The 26,344-nt window shown below is 39.1% G+C and overlaps 1 protein-coding gene and 1 long non-coding RNA gene across 2 annotated transcripts in view; one reads left to right on the forward strand and one right to left on the reverse strand.

Moving 5' to 3' along the window:
• Faf1 (Fas associated factor 1) overlaps nt 1–26,344 on the reverse strand; it is a 296,655-nt gene that overhangs the window by 268,361 nt on the left and 1,950 nt on the right. The gene's annotated exons all lie outside the window — the stretch shown is intronic.
• On the forward strand, nt 12,030–12,810 carry LOC125355141. The gene is made up of 2 exons (XR_007211601.1): nt 12,030–12,149; nt 12,212–12,810. It is a non-coding gene; the product is annotated as an uncharacterized LOC125355141 (long non-coding RNA).

Consider the following 26,344-nt stretch of genomic DNA (forward strand, 5'->3'; position numbering starts at 1 on the left):
TTATAAAAACTAGTTCACTATAAAAGAGGATGCCATGGTATACTGACAATAATAGTCTCATATATTATTCAGTTTACTGGATCTGTTAATTCTATCAGGAGGTCTCATTTGGGTAGTTGACATATACCATCTTGTATAGCCTGATGTATAATGAAACTGTCTTATGAACACATATCTTAAAACATATCCCATTGTTGAAGTACAAAATTTTCCTCCCTCCCTCCCTGCCCCTTCTCCTCCTCCCCAATCTTTCTCATCTTTTTTTGATAAGATCTACCTATAAAGCCTAAGCTGGCCTGAATCTTGGGCCTGAGCCTGAGTGAGACTCCCAAGTGCTAGGATTACAACTATATACCACCACCTGGCCAAACTCTTGTTTTTTAGAAAAACTAAAAAATTAAAAATCAGTACTAGCTAGGAGCCAGGTGTTAGCAGTTCATACCTGTAATCTTAGCTAATCAGGAAGCCAAGATATGAGACTCACAGTTCAAAGCCACTCCAGGTAGAAAAGTCAGTGACTTTTATCTCCAATTACCTACCAAATAGCTGCAAGTAGAGCTGTGGTTCAAGTGGTAGAGTGACAGCCTTAAGCACAAAAGCTCAAGGACAGTACCAGGCTCTGAGTTCAAGGCCCAGGAAACAGACACACACAGACAGACAGGCAGACAGACTCACATACACACATAAATCATTAGCTATTACTGGAGGCGTGGCTCAAGAGGTATCAAGACTGAGTTCAAGAAGGAGAAGAGAGCGGTGGGATTGATAGAAAAACAAGAGGAGTATTTATATAGAGTGCATTATATGTTTCTCTACTTTTGTTCCTCATTAAAAAAATGTACATGAAAATTAAACTACACAAGATACTTATTGTGCTGGGCACCTATGGCTCATACCTGTAGTCCCACGCTACTCAGTAATGTAAGACCTGAGCATCACGGTTTGAAGTCAGTCAGGGCAGGAAAGTCCAAGAGAGTCTTATCTCCAATTAACTGCCCCAAAAAATCTAGAAATGGAGATGTGGCTCAAGTGGCAAAGCACTACCCTTGAACAACAAAGCTCAGGGTCAGCACCCAGATCTTGAATTCAAGCCCCAGAACTGGAACCAAAAAAGAAGAAAAAGAGGTATTTATTGTAAGAGCTGGCATTCTTCTTTCTATCCACAAGAGGGAGCAAGGACTTAACAAATCTTAGAAAATTCATTATAAACATCTATACACAAAACTTTCAGAGGACAAAAATCAGAAAATAACAATAAAACTGCCAAGTAAGCATTGTCTACTATCTACTAAAAATAGTGCTAAAATACAGTGGGTGGAGGACATAGCTTCTGTTCTCAGTTTTCACAGTACTTTGGAAAATATAGAACATCTAGAAATGTATATGAAGGTATGTATTTATGTGTGTGTATATGTGTGTGTGTGTGTGTGTCTGAGGCAGGGTCTTAAGGTGCAATCCAGACTAACCTTTAACTTATGTAACCTAGGCTGGCCTCATGCTCTCATTCCTCCTGTCTCAGTCTCCCCAAGTGCTTGGATTGCAGGCATGTACTACTACTCTCAGCTAGAAGTTTTCAAATAAATATAAGCCACATTTAGCTTTCAATAATATGCTATAAATTAGTTTGTAAGTAACCAGTCTGACTAGATACTACAAATATGATGTAAAGACTAAACAAATTATAAGTAATTCAAAGTCCAAAGCTCCAAAAGGCAAATAACACGTACCAAGCAATTTATTACAGCTATTTTTATAACCTAAAAGGGGATGGATTCTAAAAGGGGATAGTGAACTTGTAGGAGACCCCATGAGAGCTCTTCCAATTAGGTATGTTTACACAGAAGCATTTCAATAAGTGGGTATCCTTAAAATGCATTGCTGAGTAGTAATTGCAACAATCAAAATTGTCGATCAAAAGTCCATTAATGACATTTGAATACAACTATTTTTCTGACAAAAAAGGGTGGATTGGGCTGGGAATATGGCCTAGTGGTAAAGTGCTTGCCTGGTATACATGAAGCCCTGGGTTCGATTCCTCAGCACCACATATGTAGAAAAAGCTGGAAGTGGTGCTGTGGCTTAAGTGGTAGAGTGCTATAGCCTTGAGCAAAAAGAAGCCAGGGACAGTGCTCAGGCCCTGAGTCCAAGCCCCAGGACTGGCAAAATAAAAAAAGGTGGATTCTCAAAGGGCATAAGGAACTATGAGGGGACCTTATGAGAGCACTTCCAATTCAGTATGTTTACTTAGAAGCAATGCATGGGGTACAATACTATTCAAGAAGGTGTATCGACAGGTAACCCCTCTTGCCCTAGCCATAATAGAGTTAGTTACTACTATTGTGTCAATGCTATTAGCAACAAACCAAATAGCTCATAATTCTTTGTAGTTTATAATACATGCACACAGACACACAGACACACATATTCATACACAGGAAAGCAGCCAACTGAAAGAGTTGGGGAAATAACTAGAAAATCAGTATCAGGGCAGGGATATAGTTCAGTGGCAAAGCGCTTGCCTAGCAAGTACAACATCCTGGGTTCAATCCCCAGTACCAAAAAAGAAAAGACAAATATGTATGTGTGTGTTACTGGTAACAGTTTTTTTCTTCATGTGATCAAAAAGAAATTCTGTATTGTCTACAATAAATCAGCAAGCTAAAAAAATGGTAAACTTTTCCTGGCCTTCATAATTACCTTAATGAAGTAGTGATCACCCCATCACCAAAAATGTTCCATGAAAAGATTAATTTGAGAAAAGACGAGAGATTTCAGGCCTGTAACTTTATAACCCAGGATTTTCATAGTTTTACCAACCATTTGACAGTTAATCATATTCTGTGTTTTAGTATCTCCAATGTTATTGTTTAAAAGTTATATATGGGGCTGGGAATGTGGCTTAAGGGTAGAGTGCTTGCCTATCATGCATGAAGCCCTGTGTTTCATACCTCAGTACCACATATACAGAAAAGGCCAGAAGTGGTAGAGTGCTAGCCTTCAGCAAAAGAAGCTCAGTGCGCAAGCCCCGAGTTCAAGCCCCAGGACTGGCAAAAAAAAAAAAGTTATATATGAGTGTATACATTATAAGCCAGGCTTCAGTAACTCATGCCTATAATCTTAGCTACTCAGGAGGCTGAGATCAAAGCCAGAGCAAGCAGACAAAAATTCTTCTCTCCAGTTAACCAGCAAGAAACCAGAACTGGAGGTGTGGCTCAAGTTGTAGAGTGCCAACTATTAGTAACAAAAATGAGTGGAAACACAAAGCTGAGAGTTCAAGCCTCAATAATAGCAAAAAAAAAAAAATTAAAACAAAAGTTGTGCCCATCACTGGTGGCTCACGCCTTTAAACCTAGCTACTTAGGTGGCTGAAATCTGAGCATCACAGTTCAAAGCCAGCCCAAGCAGTAAAAAAGTCCATGAGACTCTTATCTCTAATAAACCACTCAGAAAACTGGAAGTGGCACAATTGGTAGAGCACTAGCCTTGAGCTGAAGAGCTCAGGTACAGCTCCCAGGCCCAGAGTTAAAGCCCCAATAACTGACAAAAAAAAAAAAAATGCTTATGTGGGGCATGTATTTTAATCATCAGAACTAAATCCTATATTCTTTTGTTGTTACTCTACACTAAAATTATTTGCAATGAGGATTATTAAAACATTGAACTAATTTTTTTATCTTCCCCCCCACACTCTATTTTTTTATGGCACCTGAGTTTGAACTCAGGGCCTTTCACTTGCAAAATAAGGTCTTTACCACTTGATCTACACCCTCAGCTCTTTCTCCTTTTAGTCATTTTGCGGATAGTCATGCTTTTTGCTCATGCCAGCCTTAAACCATGATCCTCCTAACAATTCATTCCAACTAGTTGAGTTTATAGGATTAAACCACCACACCTAGCTAGTTCACTAAGATGGATTCTTGCTTTTATTTTTCCTAGGCAGGCCTTGAACCACAAGGAATCCTGCACACCTCTCTCTCAAGGAGATAAGGTTATAAGCATGAGCCACTTGGCCTTCTTCCTCTCCTTTCATATCTACTACCTGTTACTAGTACATAAAGCCCTCCATATCTATGAGTTCTGCATCCACAGATTCATACAACCAAAGATAGAAAATATTCTTTAAAATCTGAATCTACTGGACATAACAGTTTGAGAACCACTTAAATGGAATTCCCATTGTATTAGGCATTTCAAATAATGTAGTTGATTTAAAGGATACAGGATGATATAGATTTAGATATATAGATATAGATATAGATATAGAATATGAAAATATCATGGACTCCTTTACAAAAGATGAGCATCCTCAGATTTTGGTATCCGCTGGGGGGATGAGGTGAACATAATCTCATAGGGACACAAAGGGATGTTGAATAACATGGAGAAGTCAACAAATTTTTGTTCAATGAGTGAAAATAGGAATGAAGACAGTATCAGACGATATATGTTTCTCATATTTCTTAGAGAATCGCATCCACAATGTATGTGAAATCATCAAGTATCTGTTGTAAACTCAATTTCTGGTATACCCTCAGTACATACTGACTTAAAACAGGAAAAACTAACAATACTTTTTTCATTTAAGCACTGTTACTAATGCCAATGACATGCTCAGAACATTCTATCTGGATAAATACAACAAGATGTAAAGCAAGTTAAGAACCATGACCCTACAGTTTTATGCTTTCCCCATGGGCGATAAAGAGAAACTATTAGTTGGCCCCTGATCATCAGGGAAGTCCTTGTAGCTACCATCATGAATGTTTCCTGAAACTCAATAGAAATGTATGGGACTGGGTACTACAGCTAGTAATGAATGTCAGTAGTGACCTTTCACCAAAAGATGATTCTACATAAATATTAATCCAGAGTACCACAGGATCCAATCTCTGGATATGTCAAAGTTCTACCATAAACATACACATACAATCCACATAGAGTTGAAAAGGAAAAAATCCTTCTAATAGGGCTGGGGATATAGCCTAGTGGCAAGAGTGCCTGCCTCGGATACACGAGGCCCTAGGTTCGATTCCCCAGCACCACATATACAGAAAACGGCCAGAAGCGGCGCTGTGGCTCAAGTGGCAGAGTGCTAGCCTTGAGCGGGAAGAAGCCAGGGACAGTGCTCAGGCCCTGAGTCCAAGGCCCAGGACTGGCCAAAAAAAAAAAAATCCTTCTAATAGATATACCAGAAAATTAAATATTCATTATTTATTGACATATCAGTGTTTTTATCCTGACAAAATTATTCCTGGATGATGGGACTTATCTTACAAAATCTTTAACCTAAATAAAAAACTGTACTTTATTTTGACATAATTCACATTTTTAACTTTATATACTTTCCAGAAATCTGCATAGATCAATAATATATGCATTATTTCCATTCTTAAAACAAATAGATTGTGTTTGAACATTATTATAACATGCTATTCTATTTGGACAAGAAAAACTAAAATGTCATTTCAAAAACAGACTATTAGTAATACACAGAGAAAATGAGGAATCATCTAACTGCCCTTTTTCTCTTTGCCTAATATATCTTTTTGGAAGTGAATGTGTGGCTTAAGTGATAGAACAGTCTTGAGCAGAAATGCTAAAGAAGGAAAGCCTAATTCACTTTAAGCCCCAGTACTGAAACAAATGGGGGGGGGGGGAGGGAGGGAGGGAGGGAGGGAAAATTTCTCCTATTCATTTTCAGGTTGATTTTTTTTTTTAATGCTGTAAGCACTCCTTTGCCAAAATAACACTTCTCTTGGATTATTCACATTTAGTTCATAAGGTAAATTCCTTACAAGTTGCAACCTTTTATATAGAAAATTATATTACTTCTAGGAAATCTTTATTCTAAGTCTACAACTAAGGCCAAATAAAACAGACTAAATTATACAAGGGGGTGAGGATATAATTCAGTAGTAGAACACCTACTTAGCATACATGAAGTAATAGACTCAATGGAAGGAAGGAAAGGAGGGAGGGAGGGAGGGAGGGAGGGAGGAAGGGAGGGAGGAAAATTTTCCAGTGAATCTGACAAAAAATACCAAATTTTAGTTAAATACTAAGATTAGAGATCAATGGTAATCATAGTAATATTAATATGATTGAATATTAACATGATTGCTAGGCTATTACTTCATTGTAATAACCTCACTATTGCCAAACATAGTGGCAAATATCTGTAGTGACAAGTTTCTCAAGTTACTCAGGATGTTGCAGTGGTAAGATCACTTGGCCCACAAGTTCAGGACTAGTCTGAGCAAATTAGCAAGACTCTGACTCAAAAACAAAGCAGCAACAACAAAATTCCATCACTGGGCTGGGAATATGGCCTAGTGGTGAAGAACTAGCCTCATATACATGAAGCCCAGAGTTCGATTCCTCAGCACCACATATAGAGAAAAAAGCCGGAAGTGGCGCTGTGGCTCAAGAGGTAGAGTGCTAGCCTTGAGCAAAAAGAAGCCAGGGACAGTGCTCAGGCCCTGAGTCACGCCCCAAGACTGGCAACAAAACAAAACAAAATTCCATCACTATTTATGCAATCCTCTCATCTACTTACATACTAATAATTTTACAAAATATCATTCCTATTTAGTATAACATCTTTTTAACCACCTATTACAGAAATGTTCAGTATACTATATATGAGTAAAAATAATAGTAAAATGAACAGACAGAACATAACTTCCCTCAGCAATTACCAAATGATAAGAACTTTTTTTTTTATAGGTCCTGGGACTTGAACTCTGGGCAAGGGCACTGTCCCTGAGTTCTTCAGCTCAAGGCTAGTACTCTACTACTTAAACCACAGCGCCACTTCTGGGTTTCTGGTGGTTAGCTGGAGATAAGAGTCTCACTGACTTTCTTGCCCAGGCTGGCTTTGAACTACAATTCTCAGATCTCAGCCTCCTGAGTAGCTACGATTATAGATATGAGCCACCAGCAGCACCCAGCTTTGTTTCACTTCTTGACAATTCTATCCCATCCTCATCACTAATTCTTTACAAAAGTAAATTCCAAGTATCATATTTTTTCATCCATATATATATATCAGTATATATCTCTAAAAAGCCAATTGATTTTAAAATATATGTTCACACTTGAACATATATAGCTGATGTTAACAGAGTATTTCTCACATTGTTCCAAAGTAATCAGTAAGCATTGTTTCTTCTAAAACATTGTGTAGTTTTTTCTTTTCTTTTGTTTTTGGGTTTGAGGGAGAGGGTTGTTTTCTTCTCTCACTATGTAGTCCACGCTGGCTTCTAATTCACTATGTAGCTCAAGTTGACTTCAAATTCTATATTTTCACACAAGCATGACTCCATTTTACAACACAGTTTAAAACAAAGTTAGCATATATATTAGTTGAAATTAAGTCTATAATTTTCACTACTTTGCTATGATGATGTTACTTCTGGCTCAAGTTTCACTATGACATTGAGAATATACCTAAAACTAACATTATGCTCAGAAAAATAAGGCCAAATAGCTTAGATTTAATATAGACTTTCTATTACAATAATTTACAGACCATTGGTAAACGTAAAAGTGAGGTTAAAAAAATACCATTAACAGCTAGTCATGGTAACATATGTCTGTAACTCAACAATTCAAGAGGCTGAGGCAGAATAATTGTGAGTTTTAGGCCAACCTGATTTATAGAGAGTTTGAGGCCAGCCTGAACTAAATAATAAGACTGCCTCAAAAAGAGACAAGAAAATAAAAAGACAAGTAACAACAATATAATTTCTTGATGAAGTAATCTCAATAGCCAACACTGTCACACATTGATGAAGTAATTTCAATAGCTACCATTACTACACACAGCTTCAAAATCGACAACTAATCCCGAAATTTTTCGTCTTGTGTCCCTGCTTAGCCTCAGTCAACTCTGGAAAATCAGAAAAGGCTTTACTAACTCTTTTGTTCTCCAAATAGCTACAAGAGGAAGAATTCAAAAAAATACCTGGATGTAGTTTAAATTATTTTTTTCAAAGGCAACATGGTAAAGTGCACTGCTAAGTTTACATTTTTCCATTACTATAGATATAATAATAGAAGGGAAATGTTACCCCATAGGAAGAGAAATGACCCAAAAAGTAGCAAATTACAACTTTACAATGTCTAAAAAATCTCTTTCTATTTAAAATTCTTGTAAATGTCATTCGTAACTTCATAATTGTTCATAATGTTTTTTAAAAAATACTATTTCTGGGCTGGGAATATGGTAAAGTACTTGCCTCGCATACATGAAGCCCTGGCTTCGATTCCTCAGCACCACATACATAGAAAAAGCCAGAAGTGGTGTTGTGGCTCAAATGGTAGAGTGCTAGCCTTGAGCAAGAAGCCAGGGACTGGCTCAGGCCCTGAGTTCAAGCCCCAGGACTGGCAAAAAAAAATAAACAATTATTTCTTTTTCAATTATTCTAGTAAATCAATACTACAGAAAAACATGTACATTTATCCTATAGTTTTGTTTGTCTGCCTGTTAGTAAGGTGAGGTCTCACTATTTTACCCTGGTAGTCCTCGACCTCCAGGGTTCAAGTGATTCTCCTGCCATAACCTCCAAAGTAGCATGACTGTAGATGTGTAGCACCATATCTGACTTATTCTACAACTGAGTACAGCATAGTATACACCCTTTTAAGAAATTAGGATATTTAAATTCTCACCAGGCATTCTCATAAGAGTAATAGCATTTTTTTTTTAATTTTTTGGCCAGTCCTGGGGCTTGGACTCTGGGCCTGAGCACTGTCCCTGGCTTCTTTTTGCTCAAGGCCAGCACTCTGCCACTTGAGCCACAGCGCCACTTCTGGCCATTTTCTGTATATGTGGTGCTGGGGAATCGAACCCAGGGCCTCATGTATATAAGGCAGGCACTCTTGCCACTAGGTCATATCCCCAGCCCCATGTAATAGCATTTTTTAAACTCTGACACACTGCTATGACGCCTAAAGAGAGAAGGAGATCTGAATGTCTAATATCATCCAACTTTTAGATGATTCTCCAAAATGCTTCACTGTGAGAGCAGACAATGTGTGCTCCAAGCAGATACAGCAGATCCGCATGTTCCTTCCAGCAAAGGTATGTTGCTTTGATGGCAAAAACACCATCATGTAAGAACATCTGGAAAACAACCCAGGTCTGGAGTTGCCTCATATCCAGGGAAATATGGGCTTTCTGTTCACCAAGGATGAACTCACTACTCTAAGGTGGCAGCTGCTAGTTCCATTGACACAGGTACAGTCACTATACCAGCCTAGAACATTGGTGTGGAGCCAAGAAGACCACTTTCTTCAAGGCTCCGGGCATCACCATTAATATCTCAAATTAAACCACTAAAATCCTAATGGAGGCTGGGGATATGGCCTAGTGGCGAGAGAATTTGCCTCGTATACATGAGGCCCTGGGTTCAATTCCCCAGTACCACAAATACAGAAAATGGCCAGAAGGGGCGCTGTGGCTCAAGTGGCAGAATGCTAGCCTTGAGCAAAAAGAAGCCAGGGACAGTGCTCAGGCCCTGAGTTCAAGCCCCAGGACTGGCCAAAAAAAAAAAATCCTAATGGGCAGCTGATAAAAACTGGAGACAAAATGGGAGCCAGCAATGCTACACAGCTGAATAGACTGAGCATCACTCTTCTCTCTTTGGGCTGATCATCCAGCAGGTTATTGACAAAGTGCTTCACATCACAGAGGAAACTGTATTGTTTCTGGAGAGTATCTACAACATTGCCAGTGTTTATCTGCAGATTGACTTTTGCCTCCATGCCTCATTCCACCATTAATGGGAACAAAATGGGTTCTGGCTTTCTCTGTGGAGACTGAGTACACTTTCCTCCTTATTCTTTGCTCTCCTTCTTAACTTGGTTAATCCATCTACATTTGTGGTTGCTACACAGCTGGCTGCCACCACTACTGCTATTCCTGCTGTTGCTGCAGCCCCAGCCCAGATGGAAAACAAGGAGGAGCTGGAGTACTTACTTCATTAGGATGAGATTTGCTCTTTCTAATCAACAAGCAACCAACTCACCTTTACTTGTCAAACTAGAAATAAAAGCTCACTTCTCAATGTTTTTTCTTAAAATCAGACTTTACTTTGAGGTGAAACACACTTGTACTTACTACTTGTTATAATTAGTCTCCTGACTCTTCATTCATTTTCTCATCTTTACATAGAATGATACAACAAACTAGATGAGATATATTAATTATATGGGATAATATACATAAAACATATCACAATGCCCAACAGAAAAAAATTGTTCAATAAATGTTAGTAGTTTTTACAGTTACCACCTCAGAAATAAATCTGTAAAATCTACCTCAAAGGGTGCTAAGAATAGCTGAAAGAGCTAAGATCCTACTTATTTGCAAGATAACAATTTAGCCTGTTACAATTTGATGGATACTGGAAGACAGGATACTCAAGGTCAAAATATTTTATTACTGCAATAATAATAGCTATAGTATCAACATTTTTATAAAAGTTTCTGAGCTCTATTTTCCTCAGAGTAACAGACTAGGATGGGTGACATCTGCCCATTAAGTAGACTGCACTGCACAAGAGGTACCCTGAGCTTATAGAATGTGATTTTTTTTTATAGTGGACTTATAGTAAGCATGTTCTTTGCTTTGGAAAGAGAAAGCATTTTTATGTCTTCCAGGCAGTAAAAAAAAAATCTATCTCTTAGTGTGAAAAAAGACACTATTAAGGCTGGTTGAAATATAACATCCTCAAAAAGAGTCTGGACTAACCAGTGCTCAAATCATAAAATGTTCAGAAATGTAAGAAGTACAAACAATTATATAAGACAATGTCCATTCCTCAGGCCTACAATGATAATGAACACCTGTAAATCCCAACACTTGGGTTGGGAGGCTAAGGGAGGAGGTCAAAAATTCAAGGCCAACCTAAGTTACATAGAAAGACCATGCCTTGGGGAGGGGGGAACCCAACTCCTCATTTCTCTCATGAATTCACTTGACATATGTTTGGATTTTAAATCCGTTCAAATTGTTTCATATGTCATTTAATTAAGGCTACTATCATCAAGACTCCAAGCAGCAGATTAAATCAACCTTCAGAATTGATTTTAATCATGTTCCTCAGAATCCCGTATCCAAATAACATAAAGAAATATCATAAGCCATCAGGTCTACCTCGGAAAGCCAAGTAGCTTTCTCCTTCAATTGCTATAGTGACCTCTCCACTTGGTCTAAAACATTGATCCAGGAACAAGAAGATGAATTAGCAATTATACACACTCAGCCCTGGCCAACCAGAAAAAAAAAAAAAAATTATCACTCAAAACTTTGGAACTGAGGCTGGGAATATGGCCTAGTGGTAGAGAGCTTGTCTCATAAACATGAAGCCCTGGGTTCGATTCCTCAGCACCACATATATAGAAAAAGCCAGAAGTGGTGCTGTGCCTCAAGTGGTAGAATGCTAGCCTTGAGCAAAAAGAAACCAGACTCAGGCCCTGAATTTAAGTCCCCAGACTGGCAAAAAAAATCAACTTTGGAACTGGGAATGGTGGCATATGCCTGTAATCTCAGCACCCAGGAGGCAGAGGCAGAAGAATTGCAAATACAAGGCCTGCCTGGATTACATAGCAACACACAGACTAAGGAGTTGGGAGGGAAAAGGGAGAGGTACCCTCCCTTAGCTTTTCTTCCAGTTTGGGGGTAGTTAAATGAATAATAGTCTCATGGACTTTCCTGCCTGCCCAGGGTGACTTTGAACCACAATACTCTGATATCAGCCTCTTGAGTAGCTAGGATTACAAGCATGAGCCACCAGCGCTGGACCTGTCCCTAAGTTTTTGTACTCAAGGCTAATTCTCCACCCCGTTGAGCCTCAGCTTTACTTCTGGCTTTTTTTTTTTGGGGGGGGGGGGGTAAGATAGTTCATTGGAAATTAGAGTCTCATGGGCTTTCTTGCCCAGCCTGGCTTCAAAATGTGTTCCTCATATCTCAGCCTCCTGAGAAGCTAGAATTACAGAAGTGAGTCACCCACACATGGCTTATTTTTCCTTCTTAAGGAACATTTCTTGTTCTAAAAAGAAAAGAATATGCCTTCCCTTCCCAAGAATCCAAGAGTCTAAGTAATTCCCTACCTAGGTATCAAGATTGTTGCTCTCTACTTACCGTCATCAGATAGATTAGATAGATAGATAGACAGATAGATAGATAGATAGATAGACAGATAAGATAGATAGACAGATAAGATAGATAGATAGATAGATAGATAGATAGATAGATAGATAGATAGATAGATAGAGACAGATCAATCTCCCATTCTCATAGTTATAACTTCACCTTTTCCCCAATCATCTCATCCAGATCCTTCATCCAGAAATATCAAGTGCATGAGTCAAGTGAACTTTTATGAAACAAAAAGAAATCCATTTATGGCTTCTATTGGCCCACCAAGTAGTCATACTAGTGAGCGTACCAAATGGTCTTTATCCTAATAATCTAGACCCATATCAATACAACAAGAGAATCCAGATAACTGAACAAAAAATAAGTTTGAATTCCCTATGCCACCTTTTGATCTACAGACCATAGGAATGGGTAACTTTTTTCTGCCAAGAGCCTTTTGGATATTTACAACATCATAACTGACCATATAAAATTATCGATATAGGAAGAGAGGCTCTGGGCAGTCGATGAGAAGCATTACTGTGCCTGTCCTGTCATGTACCAAGTAATTTCACAGAACTTATACAGCCCATGGGCTAGATGTTCCCCACCCAAGTCAAAGATGGTACTCATCCACCATGATGGCCTTAGGTTGCTGCTATGATTTAAAAAATAATAATAATAAAATAACAAGTATCATGCAAAAAGGTAGAATCACAAATTTTCAAAATAAGGCTACATACCCTACTATATAACCTTCCATTATTTATAGGATATATATATATTTATATATATATATATATATATATATATATATATATAGTATATATCTTCCACTATTTCTATTTTTATCTAGTAAGTAACCAAGATGAGATGATCACTTTCTGGGGACAGTTGCCTTCAGTGACCAAACTGACTTACTAAGGTGTATGGACTAGAAGGAAGTGAAGAATGTAAATTCTCAAACCTGAGCCAATTTTTGAAGAAGCTATCCCAACATTCAGTGTTCACCCACCCACTAGATGCCTGTGGATGGTAGGAAACATGAATGATCAATCAAATATCTTGATTATCAGCTCACTGCTGTGCATCTCTTTGTGATAATAGGTGAATTGTCAGAATGCAAGTGATCCAGAAAGGCAAAAGCGTAACACAGATCAGTATCTAGGACCACAATTCCGTCAATGCCAGAAGACTGAATTAGAACAGCAACATTACAACCAGGAAAGTTGTCAATAATAATGAGGCACCACAGATAACTCTGAGAAGGTCAAATGTATCCAATATTGGGAGTTGGCAAGGGTTATGGGCCATGTAACTGGCTTCTCTTAAAATGATAAATGAGTAAACTCTGGGCAGGAATCAATTTTCTGGCATGTAATGGTACCCTCTGTATTAAGAGTATTCTGTATTAGAAATATAGAGTCCTTTACTTTGTGCCAAGTTGGTGATGACTTATATGTTGTCACATCTGATATAATGATAAAGGAAACAATGATGGTTCTGGGCAGTGTAGAAACTTGATTCCAGTGGGTTTTTATCAAAACACAGGCCATTACTGTGAATACAGAGCTATAGTTTGTTTTTACAATTCACAGGTTTAAAGAGAGGAACTGCATCTTTAATCTGAAAGACTACAATGTTGCAAGTAGCAGAGCAAAGAGCTAGGCCATTGACAACAGGAACAGGTTAGAAGAAATGTAACATGTTTATCAAGGAGAGTAGTGGCTAGACTTTTGGGTTCTACCCATCTCACAGGCCAATCATTTCCATTATCAGTCTGCACAGTATGTGCCAAAGCTAAACATATCCAGAAGATTAACAGACATCATCAGTTTTTAGCTTAACTTCACCATCAATGAACTAGATCCAGCTTTAGGGTAAGTCTTCTGTGAATTAAAGAAGCACTAAGCTTTATTTGAGAGTGAAGCAGTGGATGAAGTTTCTTCTAAAGAAAGAGATGAATCATAAAAATTAAGCACCTCATCATTGAATCAAAGATTTCTACTCAAGTTGCAAATTTGCCTCCTTTCACTCTTAAATGGAAATATACACATAGCTCTAACTCTGTAAAGGGCAGAACATTTTTCCTAGGCAAGACACATCTAGTACAAGCTGTTACACTAGGTAGAATCTGAGAGGCTGATTTTCAGACTAGGGGAATGGGGGAGATATCCATCCACACAAAAGAGCAAGAACCAGAGGAACATCCAAGCAGCTTGCTGTCTTGATCCTACTTTCTAGAATTCTATCTGCAACCACCTCCTCAGTTTCTCCTCAGGCAATAGGAAACCATTTAATAATTTGGTCAGCATGTTCCTACCATTCCCATAGACTTCAAATTCTAATAACCAGTCCTTGAGGCTTTCATCTTTGTTGCCAAAACTATTTAAAAACAAAACTGTAAAGGAGTTAAGATCTACCCTACTGGCAGAAGACATTGACTTCTAGGTCAGGAACAATGGACTTTATGATTTATATTTATACAGGATAACACAAAGTAAGCCAGTATAACTACACATGTAGTGGACTGCATTATAGTAGACTTACATAAATTCAGGAGCCTATAAAACCCAAGTCTTTTATAGTATAAAGAATAAAGCTTTGTTCTGGGCTCCAGAGGCATGTTTCTCAGTATGCAAAATATTTAAAAAGACCACTAAATGCCTCTGCTCATCTAATGTAAAAAAACCATGAAGAACTATATCCCAGTGAAAGGTTGCTGTAAAGGATTAGATATCAAGAATCTAGCACATCTGGCACAAAGAAGTTTAAAGCTGTAAGTTAATGTTAGTATTCATTCTCTATTAAACATAAATTTTAACTCCTAATTGTGTCCCCTCCTCACTTTAACTAAAGGCCAAGGGACATACCTAAAACTGACTTTAAAAAATAAGTTCAAAAGAAAAAGGTAAAGCTGAGTGAAATCATATAAATCTTAACTTTAATCAAAATGCGTCATTCTTATAAACCAACATGTTAAATTGAAACAGCTACTTAAATTTTTTTTTTTTTTTTTTTTTTTTTTTTGGCCAGTCCTGGGCCTTGGACTCAGGGCCTGAGCACTGTCCCTGGCTTCTTCCCGCTCAAGGCTAGCACTCTGCCTCTTCAGCCACAGCGCCACTTCTGGCCGTTTTCTGTATATGTGGTGCTGGGGAATCGAACCTAGGGCCTCGTGTATCCGAGGCAGGCACTCTTGCCACTAGGCTATATCCCCAGCCCCTACTTAAAGATAATTTTAAAGAAAGAAATAAAACCTGAAAAAAACTAAATAAAAATTTTGTAAGGTAAAAAAATAAATAAATAAATAAGTTCAAATGAGGGAGGATGTAACTAACAGTACAAGAAATGTACCCAAGGGCTGGGGATATAGCCTAGTGGCAAGAGTGCCTGCCTCGGATACACGAGGCCCTAGGTTCGATTCCCCAGCACCACATATACAGAAAACGGCCAGAAGCGGCGCTATGGCTCAAGTGGCAGAGTGCTAGCCTTGAGCAGGAAGAAGCCAGGGACAGTGCTCAGGCCCTGAGTTCAAGGCCCAGGACTGGCCAAAAAAACAAAAAAAAAAAGAAATGTACCCAAGGCCTAATGTATGAAACTGTAACCTCTCTGTACATGACTTTGACAATAAATAAAATAAATAAGTAAATAAATAAAAAATAAGTTCAGCAGGGCACTGGTGGCTCATGCCTATAATCCTAGCTACTACTCAGGAGTCTGAGATCTAAGAATGTCAGTTTAAAGCCAGGCCAGGCAGGAAAATCCATGAGACTCTTATATCCAATTAACCACCCCCAAAAAGGTAAGTGGAGCTGTGGCTCAATATGGCTCTAGCCTTGGGCAAAAAGCTCAGGGACAGCTCAGGCCCTAAGTTCAAGCCCCACACCGACGAATGAATGAACAAATAAATAAATAAATTTGCTACTACTCTCTCCTGAATGTCAGATCGGCATAAAATAAAAATCTTTCCAATCACTATACTTCTCTAACCCAAACAGTAAAGAATTCAGGGAACCAAGGTGAATTATAAAGAAGTTTTTTTTTTTTTTTTTTTTTTTTTTTTTTGGCCAGTCCTGGGCCTTGGACTCAGGGCACACTGTCCCTGGCTTCTTCCCGCTCAAGGCTAGCACTCTGCCACTTGAGCAACAGCGCTGCTTCTGGCCGTTTTCTGTATATGTGGTGCTGGGGAATCGAACCTAGGGCCTCGTGTATCCGAGGCAGGCACTCTTGCCACTAGGCTATATCCCCAGCCCCGATTATAAAGAAGTTTAAAAAAAAATTACTCACATCTAACTCAATGCCATTAAGGTTCACAGAAATTATAAATTCCTACTCTTTCCTCTCCCCCAACTTGATATCTCATGTTTCCTATCTCAATAATTCTTCTATGACTAAAAATAAATATGAATGCAAGTATAAATGTTCTGTTAACTTAATGAGATTGCTTTTTGAAATTACCTGCCAAACTCACTTTAAAGTCAATAGTGAATGATTAACATAGGAAACAATTTTTACTTAAGACTAAAATTCCTGATTTTAAAAAGTTTCAATGAGGAGGTGGGAATATGGCCTAGTGGCAAGAGTGCTTGCCTCATATATATGAAGCCCTGGGTTCGAATCCTCAGCATCACATATATAAAAAAGGCGAGAAGTGGCACTGTGGCTTAAGTGGCAGAGTGCTAGCCTTGAGCAAAAAGAAGCCAGGGACAGTGCTCAGGCCCTGAGTTCAAGCCCCGGGACTGGCAAAAAAAAAAAAAGTTTGAAGGCTGGGGATATATCTCAGTAATACAGCATTTGCCTAGCACGCACAAGGCTGCAGGTCTAGCACCACCTTAAGGAAAGAAAAAGGAAGGAATGAAAGAAGACAGGAAGGGAGGAAGAGAGGGAGGGAGGGTAGGAGGGAGGGAGGGAGGAAGAAAAACAGAAAGAAAAAAAGAGGGAGAGGCATTAAGGGAGAGATTTTTTTTAATACTTTCCATGTCTGGCATCTGCTCCAGTCACTTTACAAGTATGAGTTAATTTTATTCTTTATTTATTTTTTATTTTTGTTGGTTGTGGGGCTTGAACTCTGGGCCTGGCCATTGTCCCTGAGCTGTTCAGCTCAAGTCTAGTGCTTTACCACTTGGAGCCAGAGCACCTCTTCCAGTGAGGTAATTTTAATATGGGAAAACTGAGGCACAAGTGTTAAATAATAATGGGTTGCAAGATGAGAGAAGAGCTGAACTGTAATTTAAATCAAATGGTCTGAACTCAAAATCATATCCTTAACCACAAACTATTAAGCTTTATTCTATAAGCCAAAACCGTATTTTCCCAATAAATACTAAAACATGAGTGACGCCTCAACTGAAGAGATACAAGAGAAAGAAAATAAAAGGTAAATAAACTGGATGCCAGCCTCACACCTGTATTCCTATTCAAGAGGCTAAAATCTGAGGTTGCCAATTAGAAGCCAGACCAGGCAAAAGAAGTCTGAGATTCTTATCTCCAATTACCCACCACCAAAAAGCCAAAACTAGGGGCTGGGGATATAGCCTAGTGGCAAGAGTGCCTGCCTTGGATACACGAGGCCCTAGGTTCGATTCCCCAGCACCACATATACAGAAAACGGCCAGAAGCGGCGCTGTGGCTCAAGTGGCAGAGTGCTAGCCTTGAGCAAAAAGAAGCCAGGGACAGTGCTCAGGCCCTGAGTCCAAGGCCCAGGACTGGAAAAAAAAAAAAAAAAAAAGCCAAAACTAGAGCTGTGTGTTTCCAGGAGCAGAGCTCCAGCCTTGAGCAAAGTAGCTAAGGGACAAAACCAGGCCCATCCCTAGAACTAATAGGTATGCAGAAGGACAGGTAACAAAGCCACTTGTGGCCACAGTCCTTGATTTCCTATCCAAGGTAACTTCTTAATAACAAAAATGGGCTCACACCTGTAATCTGAGCTAATTAGGAGGCTGAAATCTGAGGATCACTAGGTTCAGAGCCAGCGCAGGCAGGAAAGCAGTCAGGAAAGTATAGGAGACTTCTATCTCCAAATAACCACTATAAGACTAGAAATGGTGCTGTGGTTCAAAGTCATTGAGCGCTAGCTAGCCTTTAGTAAAAAAGCTCAGAGACAGCGCCCAAGCTCTGAGTTCAAGCCCTATGACCAATCAAAAGAAAAAAGAAAATGTTCTATGAATACTTAGTTAGATCCCTAATCCACATCATGACAATGAATACCCATCTACTTTGATTGATTGATACTATTTCTGCTCACAGTCTAAAATTTTATTTTCTCAAAGGTATCTCTTGTGTCAAACTGAAAAAGAGGAGTTTGGAACACTTTAGAAGATAAAAATGCTATAAGAGCATGGGAAAACACAGTATAAATGACTTACCAGAAAAGGCAACTGAAACAAGTATGGGGTCATAGTTCAATATTTAAAAATTTTGCTGGGCGCTGGTGGCTCACCCCTATAATCCTGGCTACTCAAGAGGCTGAGATCTGAGGATCATGGTTCAAAGTCAGCCCAGAGAAGGAAAGTTAGTAGGACTCCTCTCCAATAAGCTACTCAGAAAAAGCCGTAAGTGCCATTGTGGCTCAAGTGATAGAACACTAGCCTTGAGCACAAACAGGCTCAGGGACAACACCCATGCCCTGAGTTCAAGCCCCAGAACTGGCAAAAATAAAATAAAATAAAATAAAAATTTTACTTGGCTGCCTGTAATCCTTGTCTCAGGAAGCTAAGATTTGAGGATCGCAGTTCAAAGCCAGCACAGTCAGGAAAAGTCCATGAGACTCTTATTTCCAATTAATCACCAGAAAACCAGAAGTGGCACTGTGGTTCAAATTAGTAGAGTGCTATAACCTTGAACAAAAGAGTTCAGGAACAGCGACCAGGCCCCGGCCCCAAATTCAAGCCCCACAACAGAAAAAACAAAAACAAAAAAACATTTTTTTGCTTGGTGCTAGTGGCTCTTGCCTATAATCCAAGGTACTCAGGAGGCTGAGATCTGAGGATCACAGTTGGAAGCCAGCCCAGGCAGAAAAGACCCTGAAACTTTTATCTCCAATTAAGCACCAAAAACACAAAAACATAAAAAGCCAGAAGTGGAGCTGTGGCTTAAATGGTAGAGTGCTAGCTTCAAGCAAAAGAAGCTAAAGGACAACATCCAAGCCCTGAATTCAAGCCCAGGTCCCAGGGCCCACACAAGAGAGAAAAAAAGAATTACTAGCTAGAATGACCAAGTATTAAAAACAACTGTGTGGCAGAGAAAGTACTAAGAGCAACATCAAAATTAATGCCAACTTTGAGAAGTAAAGAAACTTTGACCACAGGATCTTAAATTCAAAAAGAATTTTTTTAAGAAAAGTATATTAAGGTTCTGTTTCAGAGAAAATCTAAAACAAAATATTACTGAGGTTTCTTTTTATTCTTCACTTAAGTAGAGCTATGATCTCTATCTCTGCATTATCAGTAAAAGAAAAACATAAATTGACAAAAGGGAAGATCAAGTTGTGAGACTTGTTACCAAAACAAAAATACACAAAAATTTTATCTTAGAAGAATAGCAAATAAGCATGATTATTAATCAAAATGTTAAGGGAGATACAGGGAAACTTCTTTTTCCATCTAAAAATAAAGAGGTGAAGCTAATATTACTAAAATTACTTGAGAGCAATTGTTCACAATAGTTTGATGAAATAGTTTTTGTGAGAGGAAAAACAGGAGGAAGAAGAATTCTACAGAGACTGGAAATGTAGCTTAGTGGTAGAGTGCTTGCCTAAGGAAAAACAGGAGGAAGAATAATTCTACAGAGACTGGGAATGTAGCTTAGTGGTAGAGTGCTTGCCTAACATGCATGAAGCCCTGGGTTCGATTCCTCAATACCACATAAACAGAAAAAGCTAGAAGTGGCACTGTGGCTCAAGTGGCAGAGTGCTAGCCTTAAGCAAAAGAAGCTTAGGGACAGTGCCCAGGCCCCAAGTTCAAACCCCAGGACTGGCAAAAAAAGAAAAAAAAATTCTAGAGTATCTAAGATAGTAAATTTTAGAAATTTTACCTGTTTCTTATATATAGGACTCTAGACATTCACATACAATGAAACCAAAGGAGGATCTTCTTAGGGGAGGAATACAGAGGTAGAATGCCTAGGTGCTTCTGATCATATAAAATAATATTTATAGGGCTGGAGATATGGCCTAGTGGCAAGAGTGCTTGTCTTGTATACATGAAGCCCTGGGTTCAATTCCTCAGCACCACACATATAGAAAAGGCCAGAAGTGGTGCTGTGGCTCAAGAGGCAGAGTGCTAGCCTTGAGCGAAAAGAAGCCAGAGACAGTGCTCTGTCCCTGAGTTCAAGCCCCAGGACTGGCAAAAATAATAATAATAATAATTATTATTATTATAGAAATGAACTCCAGGAAGGGGGCTGCAAATGTGGCTTAGTAGTAAAGTGCTTGCCTAGCATGCATGAAGCCCTAGGTTCAATTCCTCAGCACTACATAAACAGAAAAGGCCAGAAGTAGCGCTGTGGCTCAAGTGGCAGAGTGCTAGCCTTGAGCAAAAAGAAGCCAGGGACAGTGCTCAGGCCCTGAGTTCAAGCACCAGGACTGGCAAAAAAAAAAAAAAAGGAAATGAACTCTAGGAAATGGAAACAATCCTTTGTTGTTATTTTTGTTTTCTTTTCTTTTTGTCTTGTTTAAGGGAGGTCACAGAAATGGAAGGACCAGGGTGAACAAATGTAGCAGTGGTACTTACTAGATACTGTACTGAAAATAAACTATACAATTGTAGATAAGGACAAGAGGGAAAAACTGGTAAAGGAGGAGGGAAGGGGTGACATTGTCCAAAAAGAAAAGTATTCTTTACCTGACTGACGTAACTATAACCCCTCTGTATATCACCTTTATAATAACAAAAAATATATTTTAAAAAAACACTGCGTAACAAATGGTAAGATTCAGCAATGTCTGTTTTTCCAAAACTCAGAAAATTATACCACCTCCTAGCTCTAATAAGCCAAAACTGTGGGTATACTACTCTATTGGATTTTTTTAAGTACCTGACTATGCTAATACTATGCACATTTAAGGTTGAAGTAAAATACTATCTACATCTAAGGCTAAGTTTTGGTAAAAGATTCCAATTTCTAAAAGCACTTGCCCTAGAACTAAAGTTAAAAGTAATTGACTAAGCTAGACACAATGACACATGCCTAAAACCCTAGCACTTGAGAGGTTAATCAGGAGGATCACAGTTTAAGTCCAGCTTGAACTTCATGGCAAGTTCCAGGTCAGCCTGGACTTTATAGGGAAACTCTGTTTCAAAAATAAATATGGTTGCCAGATGCCAGTGGCTTGTGCCAGTAATCCTAGCTACCTACTCAGGAGGCTAAGATCTGAGGGTCACTGTTCAAAACCAGGAAGAGTCGATGAGACTCTCTTCTCCAATTAGCCAGCAAAAAGCCAGAAGTGGAGCTGTGGCTCAAGTGGTAAAGCCTCGAGCAAAAAATGTCAGGGAAAGTGTCTAAGCCCTGAGTTCAAGCCCCAGTACCAAAAAAAAAAAAAAAAAGAAAAGAAAAAAAAAGAAACCAGACTGGACTATATGGCAAGACCCTATCATTAAATAATTTTTTAAGTGGCAAAAGAAATGTACTCATTACATGCTTATAAAACTGTAACTACTCTGTATATCACCTTTATATTAACAATTTTTTCCAGTAGGTGGCTACCTTTAAAAAGGTAGTGTTAATGGTAGAATGCTTGCCTAGCACAAATACAAGACTATGGTTTGATCCTCAGATTACAAAAAATTTTTTAAAGTTAGAGTCAGAGACTCAAAATAGATGTTTGGCTTTTTTTTTTTTGTATTTTTGGAGGATTTTTTATGGGGGGGGTTTGTTTGTTTAGTTTAAGACAGACCACCATCTAATATTGTTCACGCTATCCTGAAACTTACTATATATAGTGACAAAACCTCAAACTTGTAATCATCCTGTCTCAACCTCCCAAGTGCTGGAATTACAGTGGAGCAGAACCATGCCCACTATCAAAAAGACATTTGCGGGCTGGGAATATGGCCTAGTGGCAAGAGTGCTTGCCTCCTACACATGAAGCTCTTGGTTCGATTCCCCAGCACCACATATATGGAAAACGGCCAGAAGGGGCGCTGTGGCTCAGGTGGCAGAGTGCTAGCCTTTGAGCGGGAAGAAGCCAGGGATGGTGCTCAGGCCCTGAGTCCAAGGCCCAGGACTGCCCGCCCCCCCCAAAAAAGAGACATTTGCACACTATTGCTTACAGCATTATTCATAATACCTAAAAGGTAGGAAAAAAACTAAATGTCCACCAAAGATAAATGAAATGTTGTATATTCAAAACTGAAATATCATTTAGATAGGAAGAAAACTGACACATTACAACATGAATGATCCTTTATATAAAACTAAGTGAAATAAGCCAGTTGCAAAAGGACAAATACTGTATGATTACACTTAAAAGTACATATCACAACCAAATTTATAAAGAGAAAACAGAATGATGGCTACCAGGGAGAGAAGAATGGAGAGTTTTTGTTTAATGAATATAGAATTTTATTTTGTTTGTTTTTGGTCCATCACAGGGCTGGAACTCAGGGCCTGGGCACTGTCTTCTGAGCTCTTTTAATCAAGGGTAGTGCTTCACCACTTTCAACCACAGGGCCCTACCAATTTTCTAGTAGTTAATTGGAGATAAGAGTCACAGAATTTCCTGCTGGGGCTGGCTTTGAACCACAATCCTTAGCTATCAGCCTCCTGAGTAGCTAGGCTTATAGGCATGAGCTACCAGTGCCCAGCTACCAAAATTATAGTTTTATAAGATTTTTTTTTTTAAAGAGTTCTGGGGGCTGGGAATATGGCCTAGTGGCAAGAGTGCTTGCCTCGCATACATGAAGCCCAGGGTTCAATTCCCCAGCATCACATATATAGAAAACGACCAGAAGTGGCGCTGTGGCTCAAGTGGCAGAGTGCTAGCCTTGAGCAAAAAGAAGCCAGGGACAGTGCTCAGGCCCTGAGTCCAAGGCCCAGGACTGGCAAAAAAAAAAGAGTTCTGAAGATGAATAGTAGTAATGGTTGAGCAGTAATATGAATGTACTTAATGGCAGCACTGAACTATAAACTTAAAATGGTTAACATGGAAAATTTTAGTTTATATGTTTTATAATGAATGATGGATTTTTATTTTAAAAATAAATTTCTCCATTTAAAAAAAATGAAAGGGGGCTGGGAATATGGCCTAGCGGCAAGAGTGCTTGTCTCGTATACACGAAGCCCTGGGTTCGATTCCACAGCACCACATATATAGAAAACGGCCAGAAGTGGCGCTGTGGCTCAAGTGGCAGAGTGCTAGCCTGAGCAAAATAAGCCAGGGGCAGTGCTCAAGCCCTGGATCTAAGGCCCAGGACTGGCAAAAAAAAAACATAGAAAACAAAAACCTAGCCAAACAAAAACAAAACCCCTAAAACTTGTTCAGGCAGGAGGAATATTGTCAGATGTCAAAATGAAGCCACCTGTGACAACCCTTCCAAAAAATTGAAAGGATGGTGGTATTTTCTTAAAGAAAAATTTGGAACACATTTGTCCTATTTAAGTTCACCCACCTACAATGTATCAACTCAACCTATTGAGTATCAGCTATAATAATCTTCTTTTGGGCCTGGGAATATGGCCTAGTGGTAAAGTGCTCCCTTCATATACATGAAGCCCTGGGTTCGATTCCGCAGCACCACATATATAGAAAAAGCCGGAAAATATACTGCTTCTTATACTACTGATTCTCAAAACCATATATGATAAATAATGTAACTGTACTATATTCACTTTTATGTGAAGAAAACTGTTTGTTCAGTTGCAGAATATACCAGTGTCATCTAATAATTCACTTGCCAACTCTTTCATTTATATTTATTTTGGAGTAGTGCTGGAGATCAAATCCAGATCTTCACATGCTAAGAAAGTGCTCTACCACTGAGCAATATCTCCTTCCCCTAAACAACAAGTGTTGTGTGTTATCTTTAAAGTAATTACTTGAGGGAGGAGGTAACAAACAGTACAAGAAATGTACCCAAGGCCTAACATATGAAACTGTAACCTCTCTGTACATCACTTTGACAATAAATAAGAAAAAAATAATTACTTTATCTTCTCATAACTACATAAATGCCTATTTTTAAAAGTTAATCGATCATAAGACACACAACACAAGAGACAATAAGAGTAGTCTATTTTAAACAAAGACCAACTGAGCCATGCCTCCAACTCTAGAATCTTAGTTTTGAAGATGACAACAGGTTCCTTAGCACACAAAAAGTTGGTATGTCCAAAGCATATAGTTGTTGTTTTCTTTTTGTCAGTCATGGGGCTTGAACTCAGGGCCTGGGTTCTGTCTCTGAGTTCTTTGGCTCAAGGCTAGTGCTCTACCACTTTGATCCACAGCTCCACTTCCAGTTTTCTGGTAGTTAATTGGAAATAAGAGTCTCACATACTTTCTTGCCCAGGCTGGCTTTGAGCTGAGATCCTCAGATCTCAGCCTCCTGAGTAGCTAGGATACAGGCATGAGTATACTTTTTATTCTGTCAGTAATAAAAGTATTACCAGGGCTGGAAATATGGCTTAGTGGTAGAGTGCTTGCCTTGCATGCATGGAGCACTGGGTTTGATTCCTCAGTAGCACATAAAAAGGAAAAAACAGAAGTGGCTCTGTGACTCAAGTGGTAGAGTGTTAGCCTTGAGCAAAAAGAAGCCAGGGACAGTGCTAGTGCTCAGGCCCTGAGTTCAAGCCCCAGGACTGCAAAAAAAAAAAAATTACCATTTGGTGCATAGTTGTTTATTTATATCAAATGTCATCAGTTTCTTTCCCTGTACAAGGAATTATGGAAGGATGTGTCATTAGCATAGAAGACCATTCCAATGCTATTTTTTTTCAAGCCCCAGTTCTGGAGCTTGAACTAAGGGCCTGGGTTCTAACCTTCAGCTTTTGTACGTAAGGCTAGCACTTCTACCACTTAAGCCACAGCCCCACTTGCAGCCTTTTGTGGTTAACAGGAGGTAAGAGTCTCACTGGCTTTCCTGCCTGGGCTGGCTTCAAACCATGATCTTCATATCTCGGACTCTGAGGAGTAAGTATTACGGCTGTGAGCCACCAGGGCCCGGCTCCAATGCTATTCTAGTAAGAGAAATTTTTGCAGCATAATGGCAACATGCTTGCCTAAAGGACCTCTGTTCAATACTCAGCACCACAAAAGAAGAAGAGAAAAAAGGGGAGAGGGAAAGAGATGGAAAGAATGAGAATCTTACTAGGATTTGTTGGTGTGACCCAAATAATAATTTGACTTCCAAACAAAAACCCAACATGCTTCTCAGAAAATACTGATGGGCAGGGAATGTGGCTTAGCAGTAGAGTGCTTGCCTAGCATGTATGAAGCCCTGGTTTGATTCCTCAGTACCACATAAACAGAAAAGGCAAGAAGTGCTTATGTGGCTCAAATGGTAGAGTGCTAGTCTTGAACAAAAGAAGCTCAGAGGGCTGGGAATATGGCCTAGTGGTAAAAGTGCTTGCCTCATATACATGAAGCCCTGGGTTCGATTCCTCAGCACCACATATGTAGAAAAGTGGCAATGTGGCTCAGGCCCTGAGTTCAAGCCCCAGGACTGGCAAAAAAAAAAAAAAAAAAAAGCTCAGAAACAGTAACCAGGCCCTGAGTTCAAGCCCCAGAACTGGCAGGGAAAAAAAAATATTGACTTTGCTTAAGAGAACAAGAATCCTAAATTATAGTCCTCCAGCCAATGTAAAATTAACCATGAACTAGGTATGCTGATAATCCCAGCACTAAAAAAAAGGTGAGGCAAAAGGATCACCAATCAGTTTGAGGCCAGCCTGGTATACTTCAAAAGACCCTATCTCTAAAATCAGAATGAAAACAAACAAATTCACAAAATGCAAAATAAAAGTTACAAATAGCTGAGCACCAGTAGCTCACACCTGGCTATACAGAAGGCTAAGATCTGAGGATTACAATCAGCCCAGGCAGAAAGGTTTATGAAATGCTAGCTCCAATTAACCAACAAAAAGCTGGACTAGTAGTGTGACTCAAGTGTTAGAGTGACAGTCACAAGCAAAAAAAGGCCAATTGAGAGCATAAGGCCCTGAGTTCAAGCCCCAGTATCAACACAAAATACAGCAACAAATGTCACA

The sequence above is a fragment of the Perognathus longimembris genome, chromosome 7 (assembly GCF_023159225.1).
Source record: "Perognathus longimembris pacificus isolate PPM17 chromosome 7, ASM2315922v1, whole genome shotgun sequence".
Classification (NCBI taxonomy): domain Eukaryota; kingdom Metazoa; phylum Chordata; class Mammalia; order Rodentia; family Heteromyidae; genus Perognathus; species Perognathus longimembris.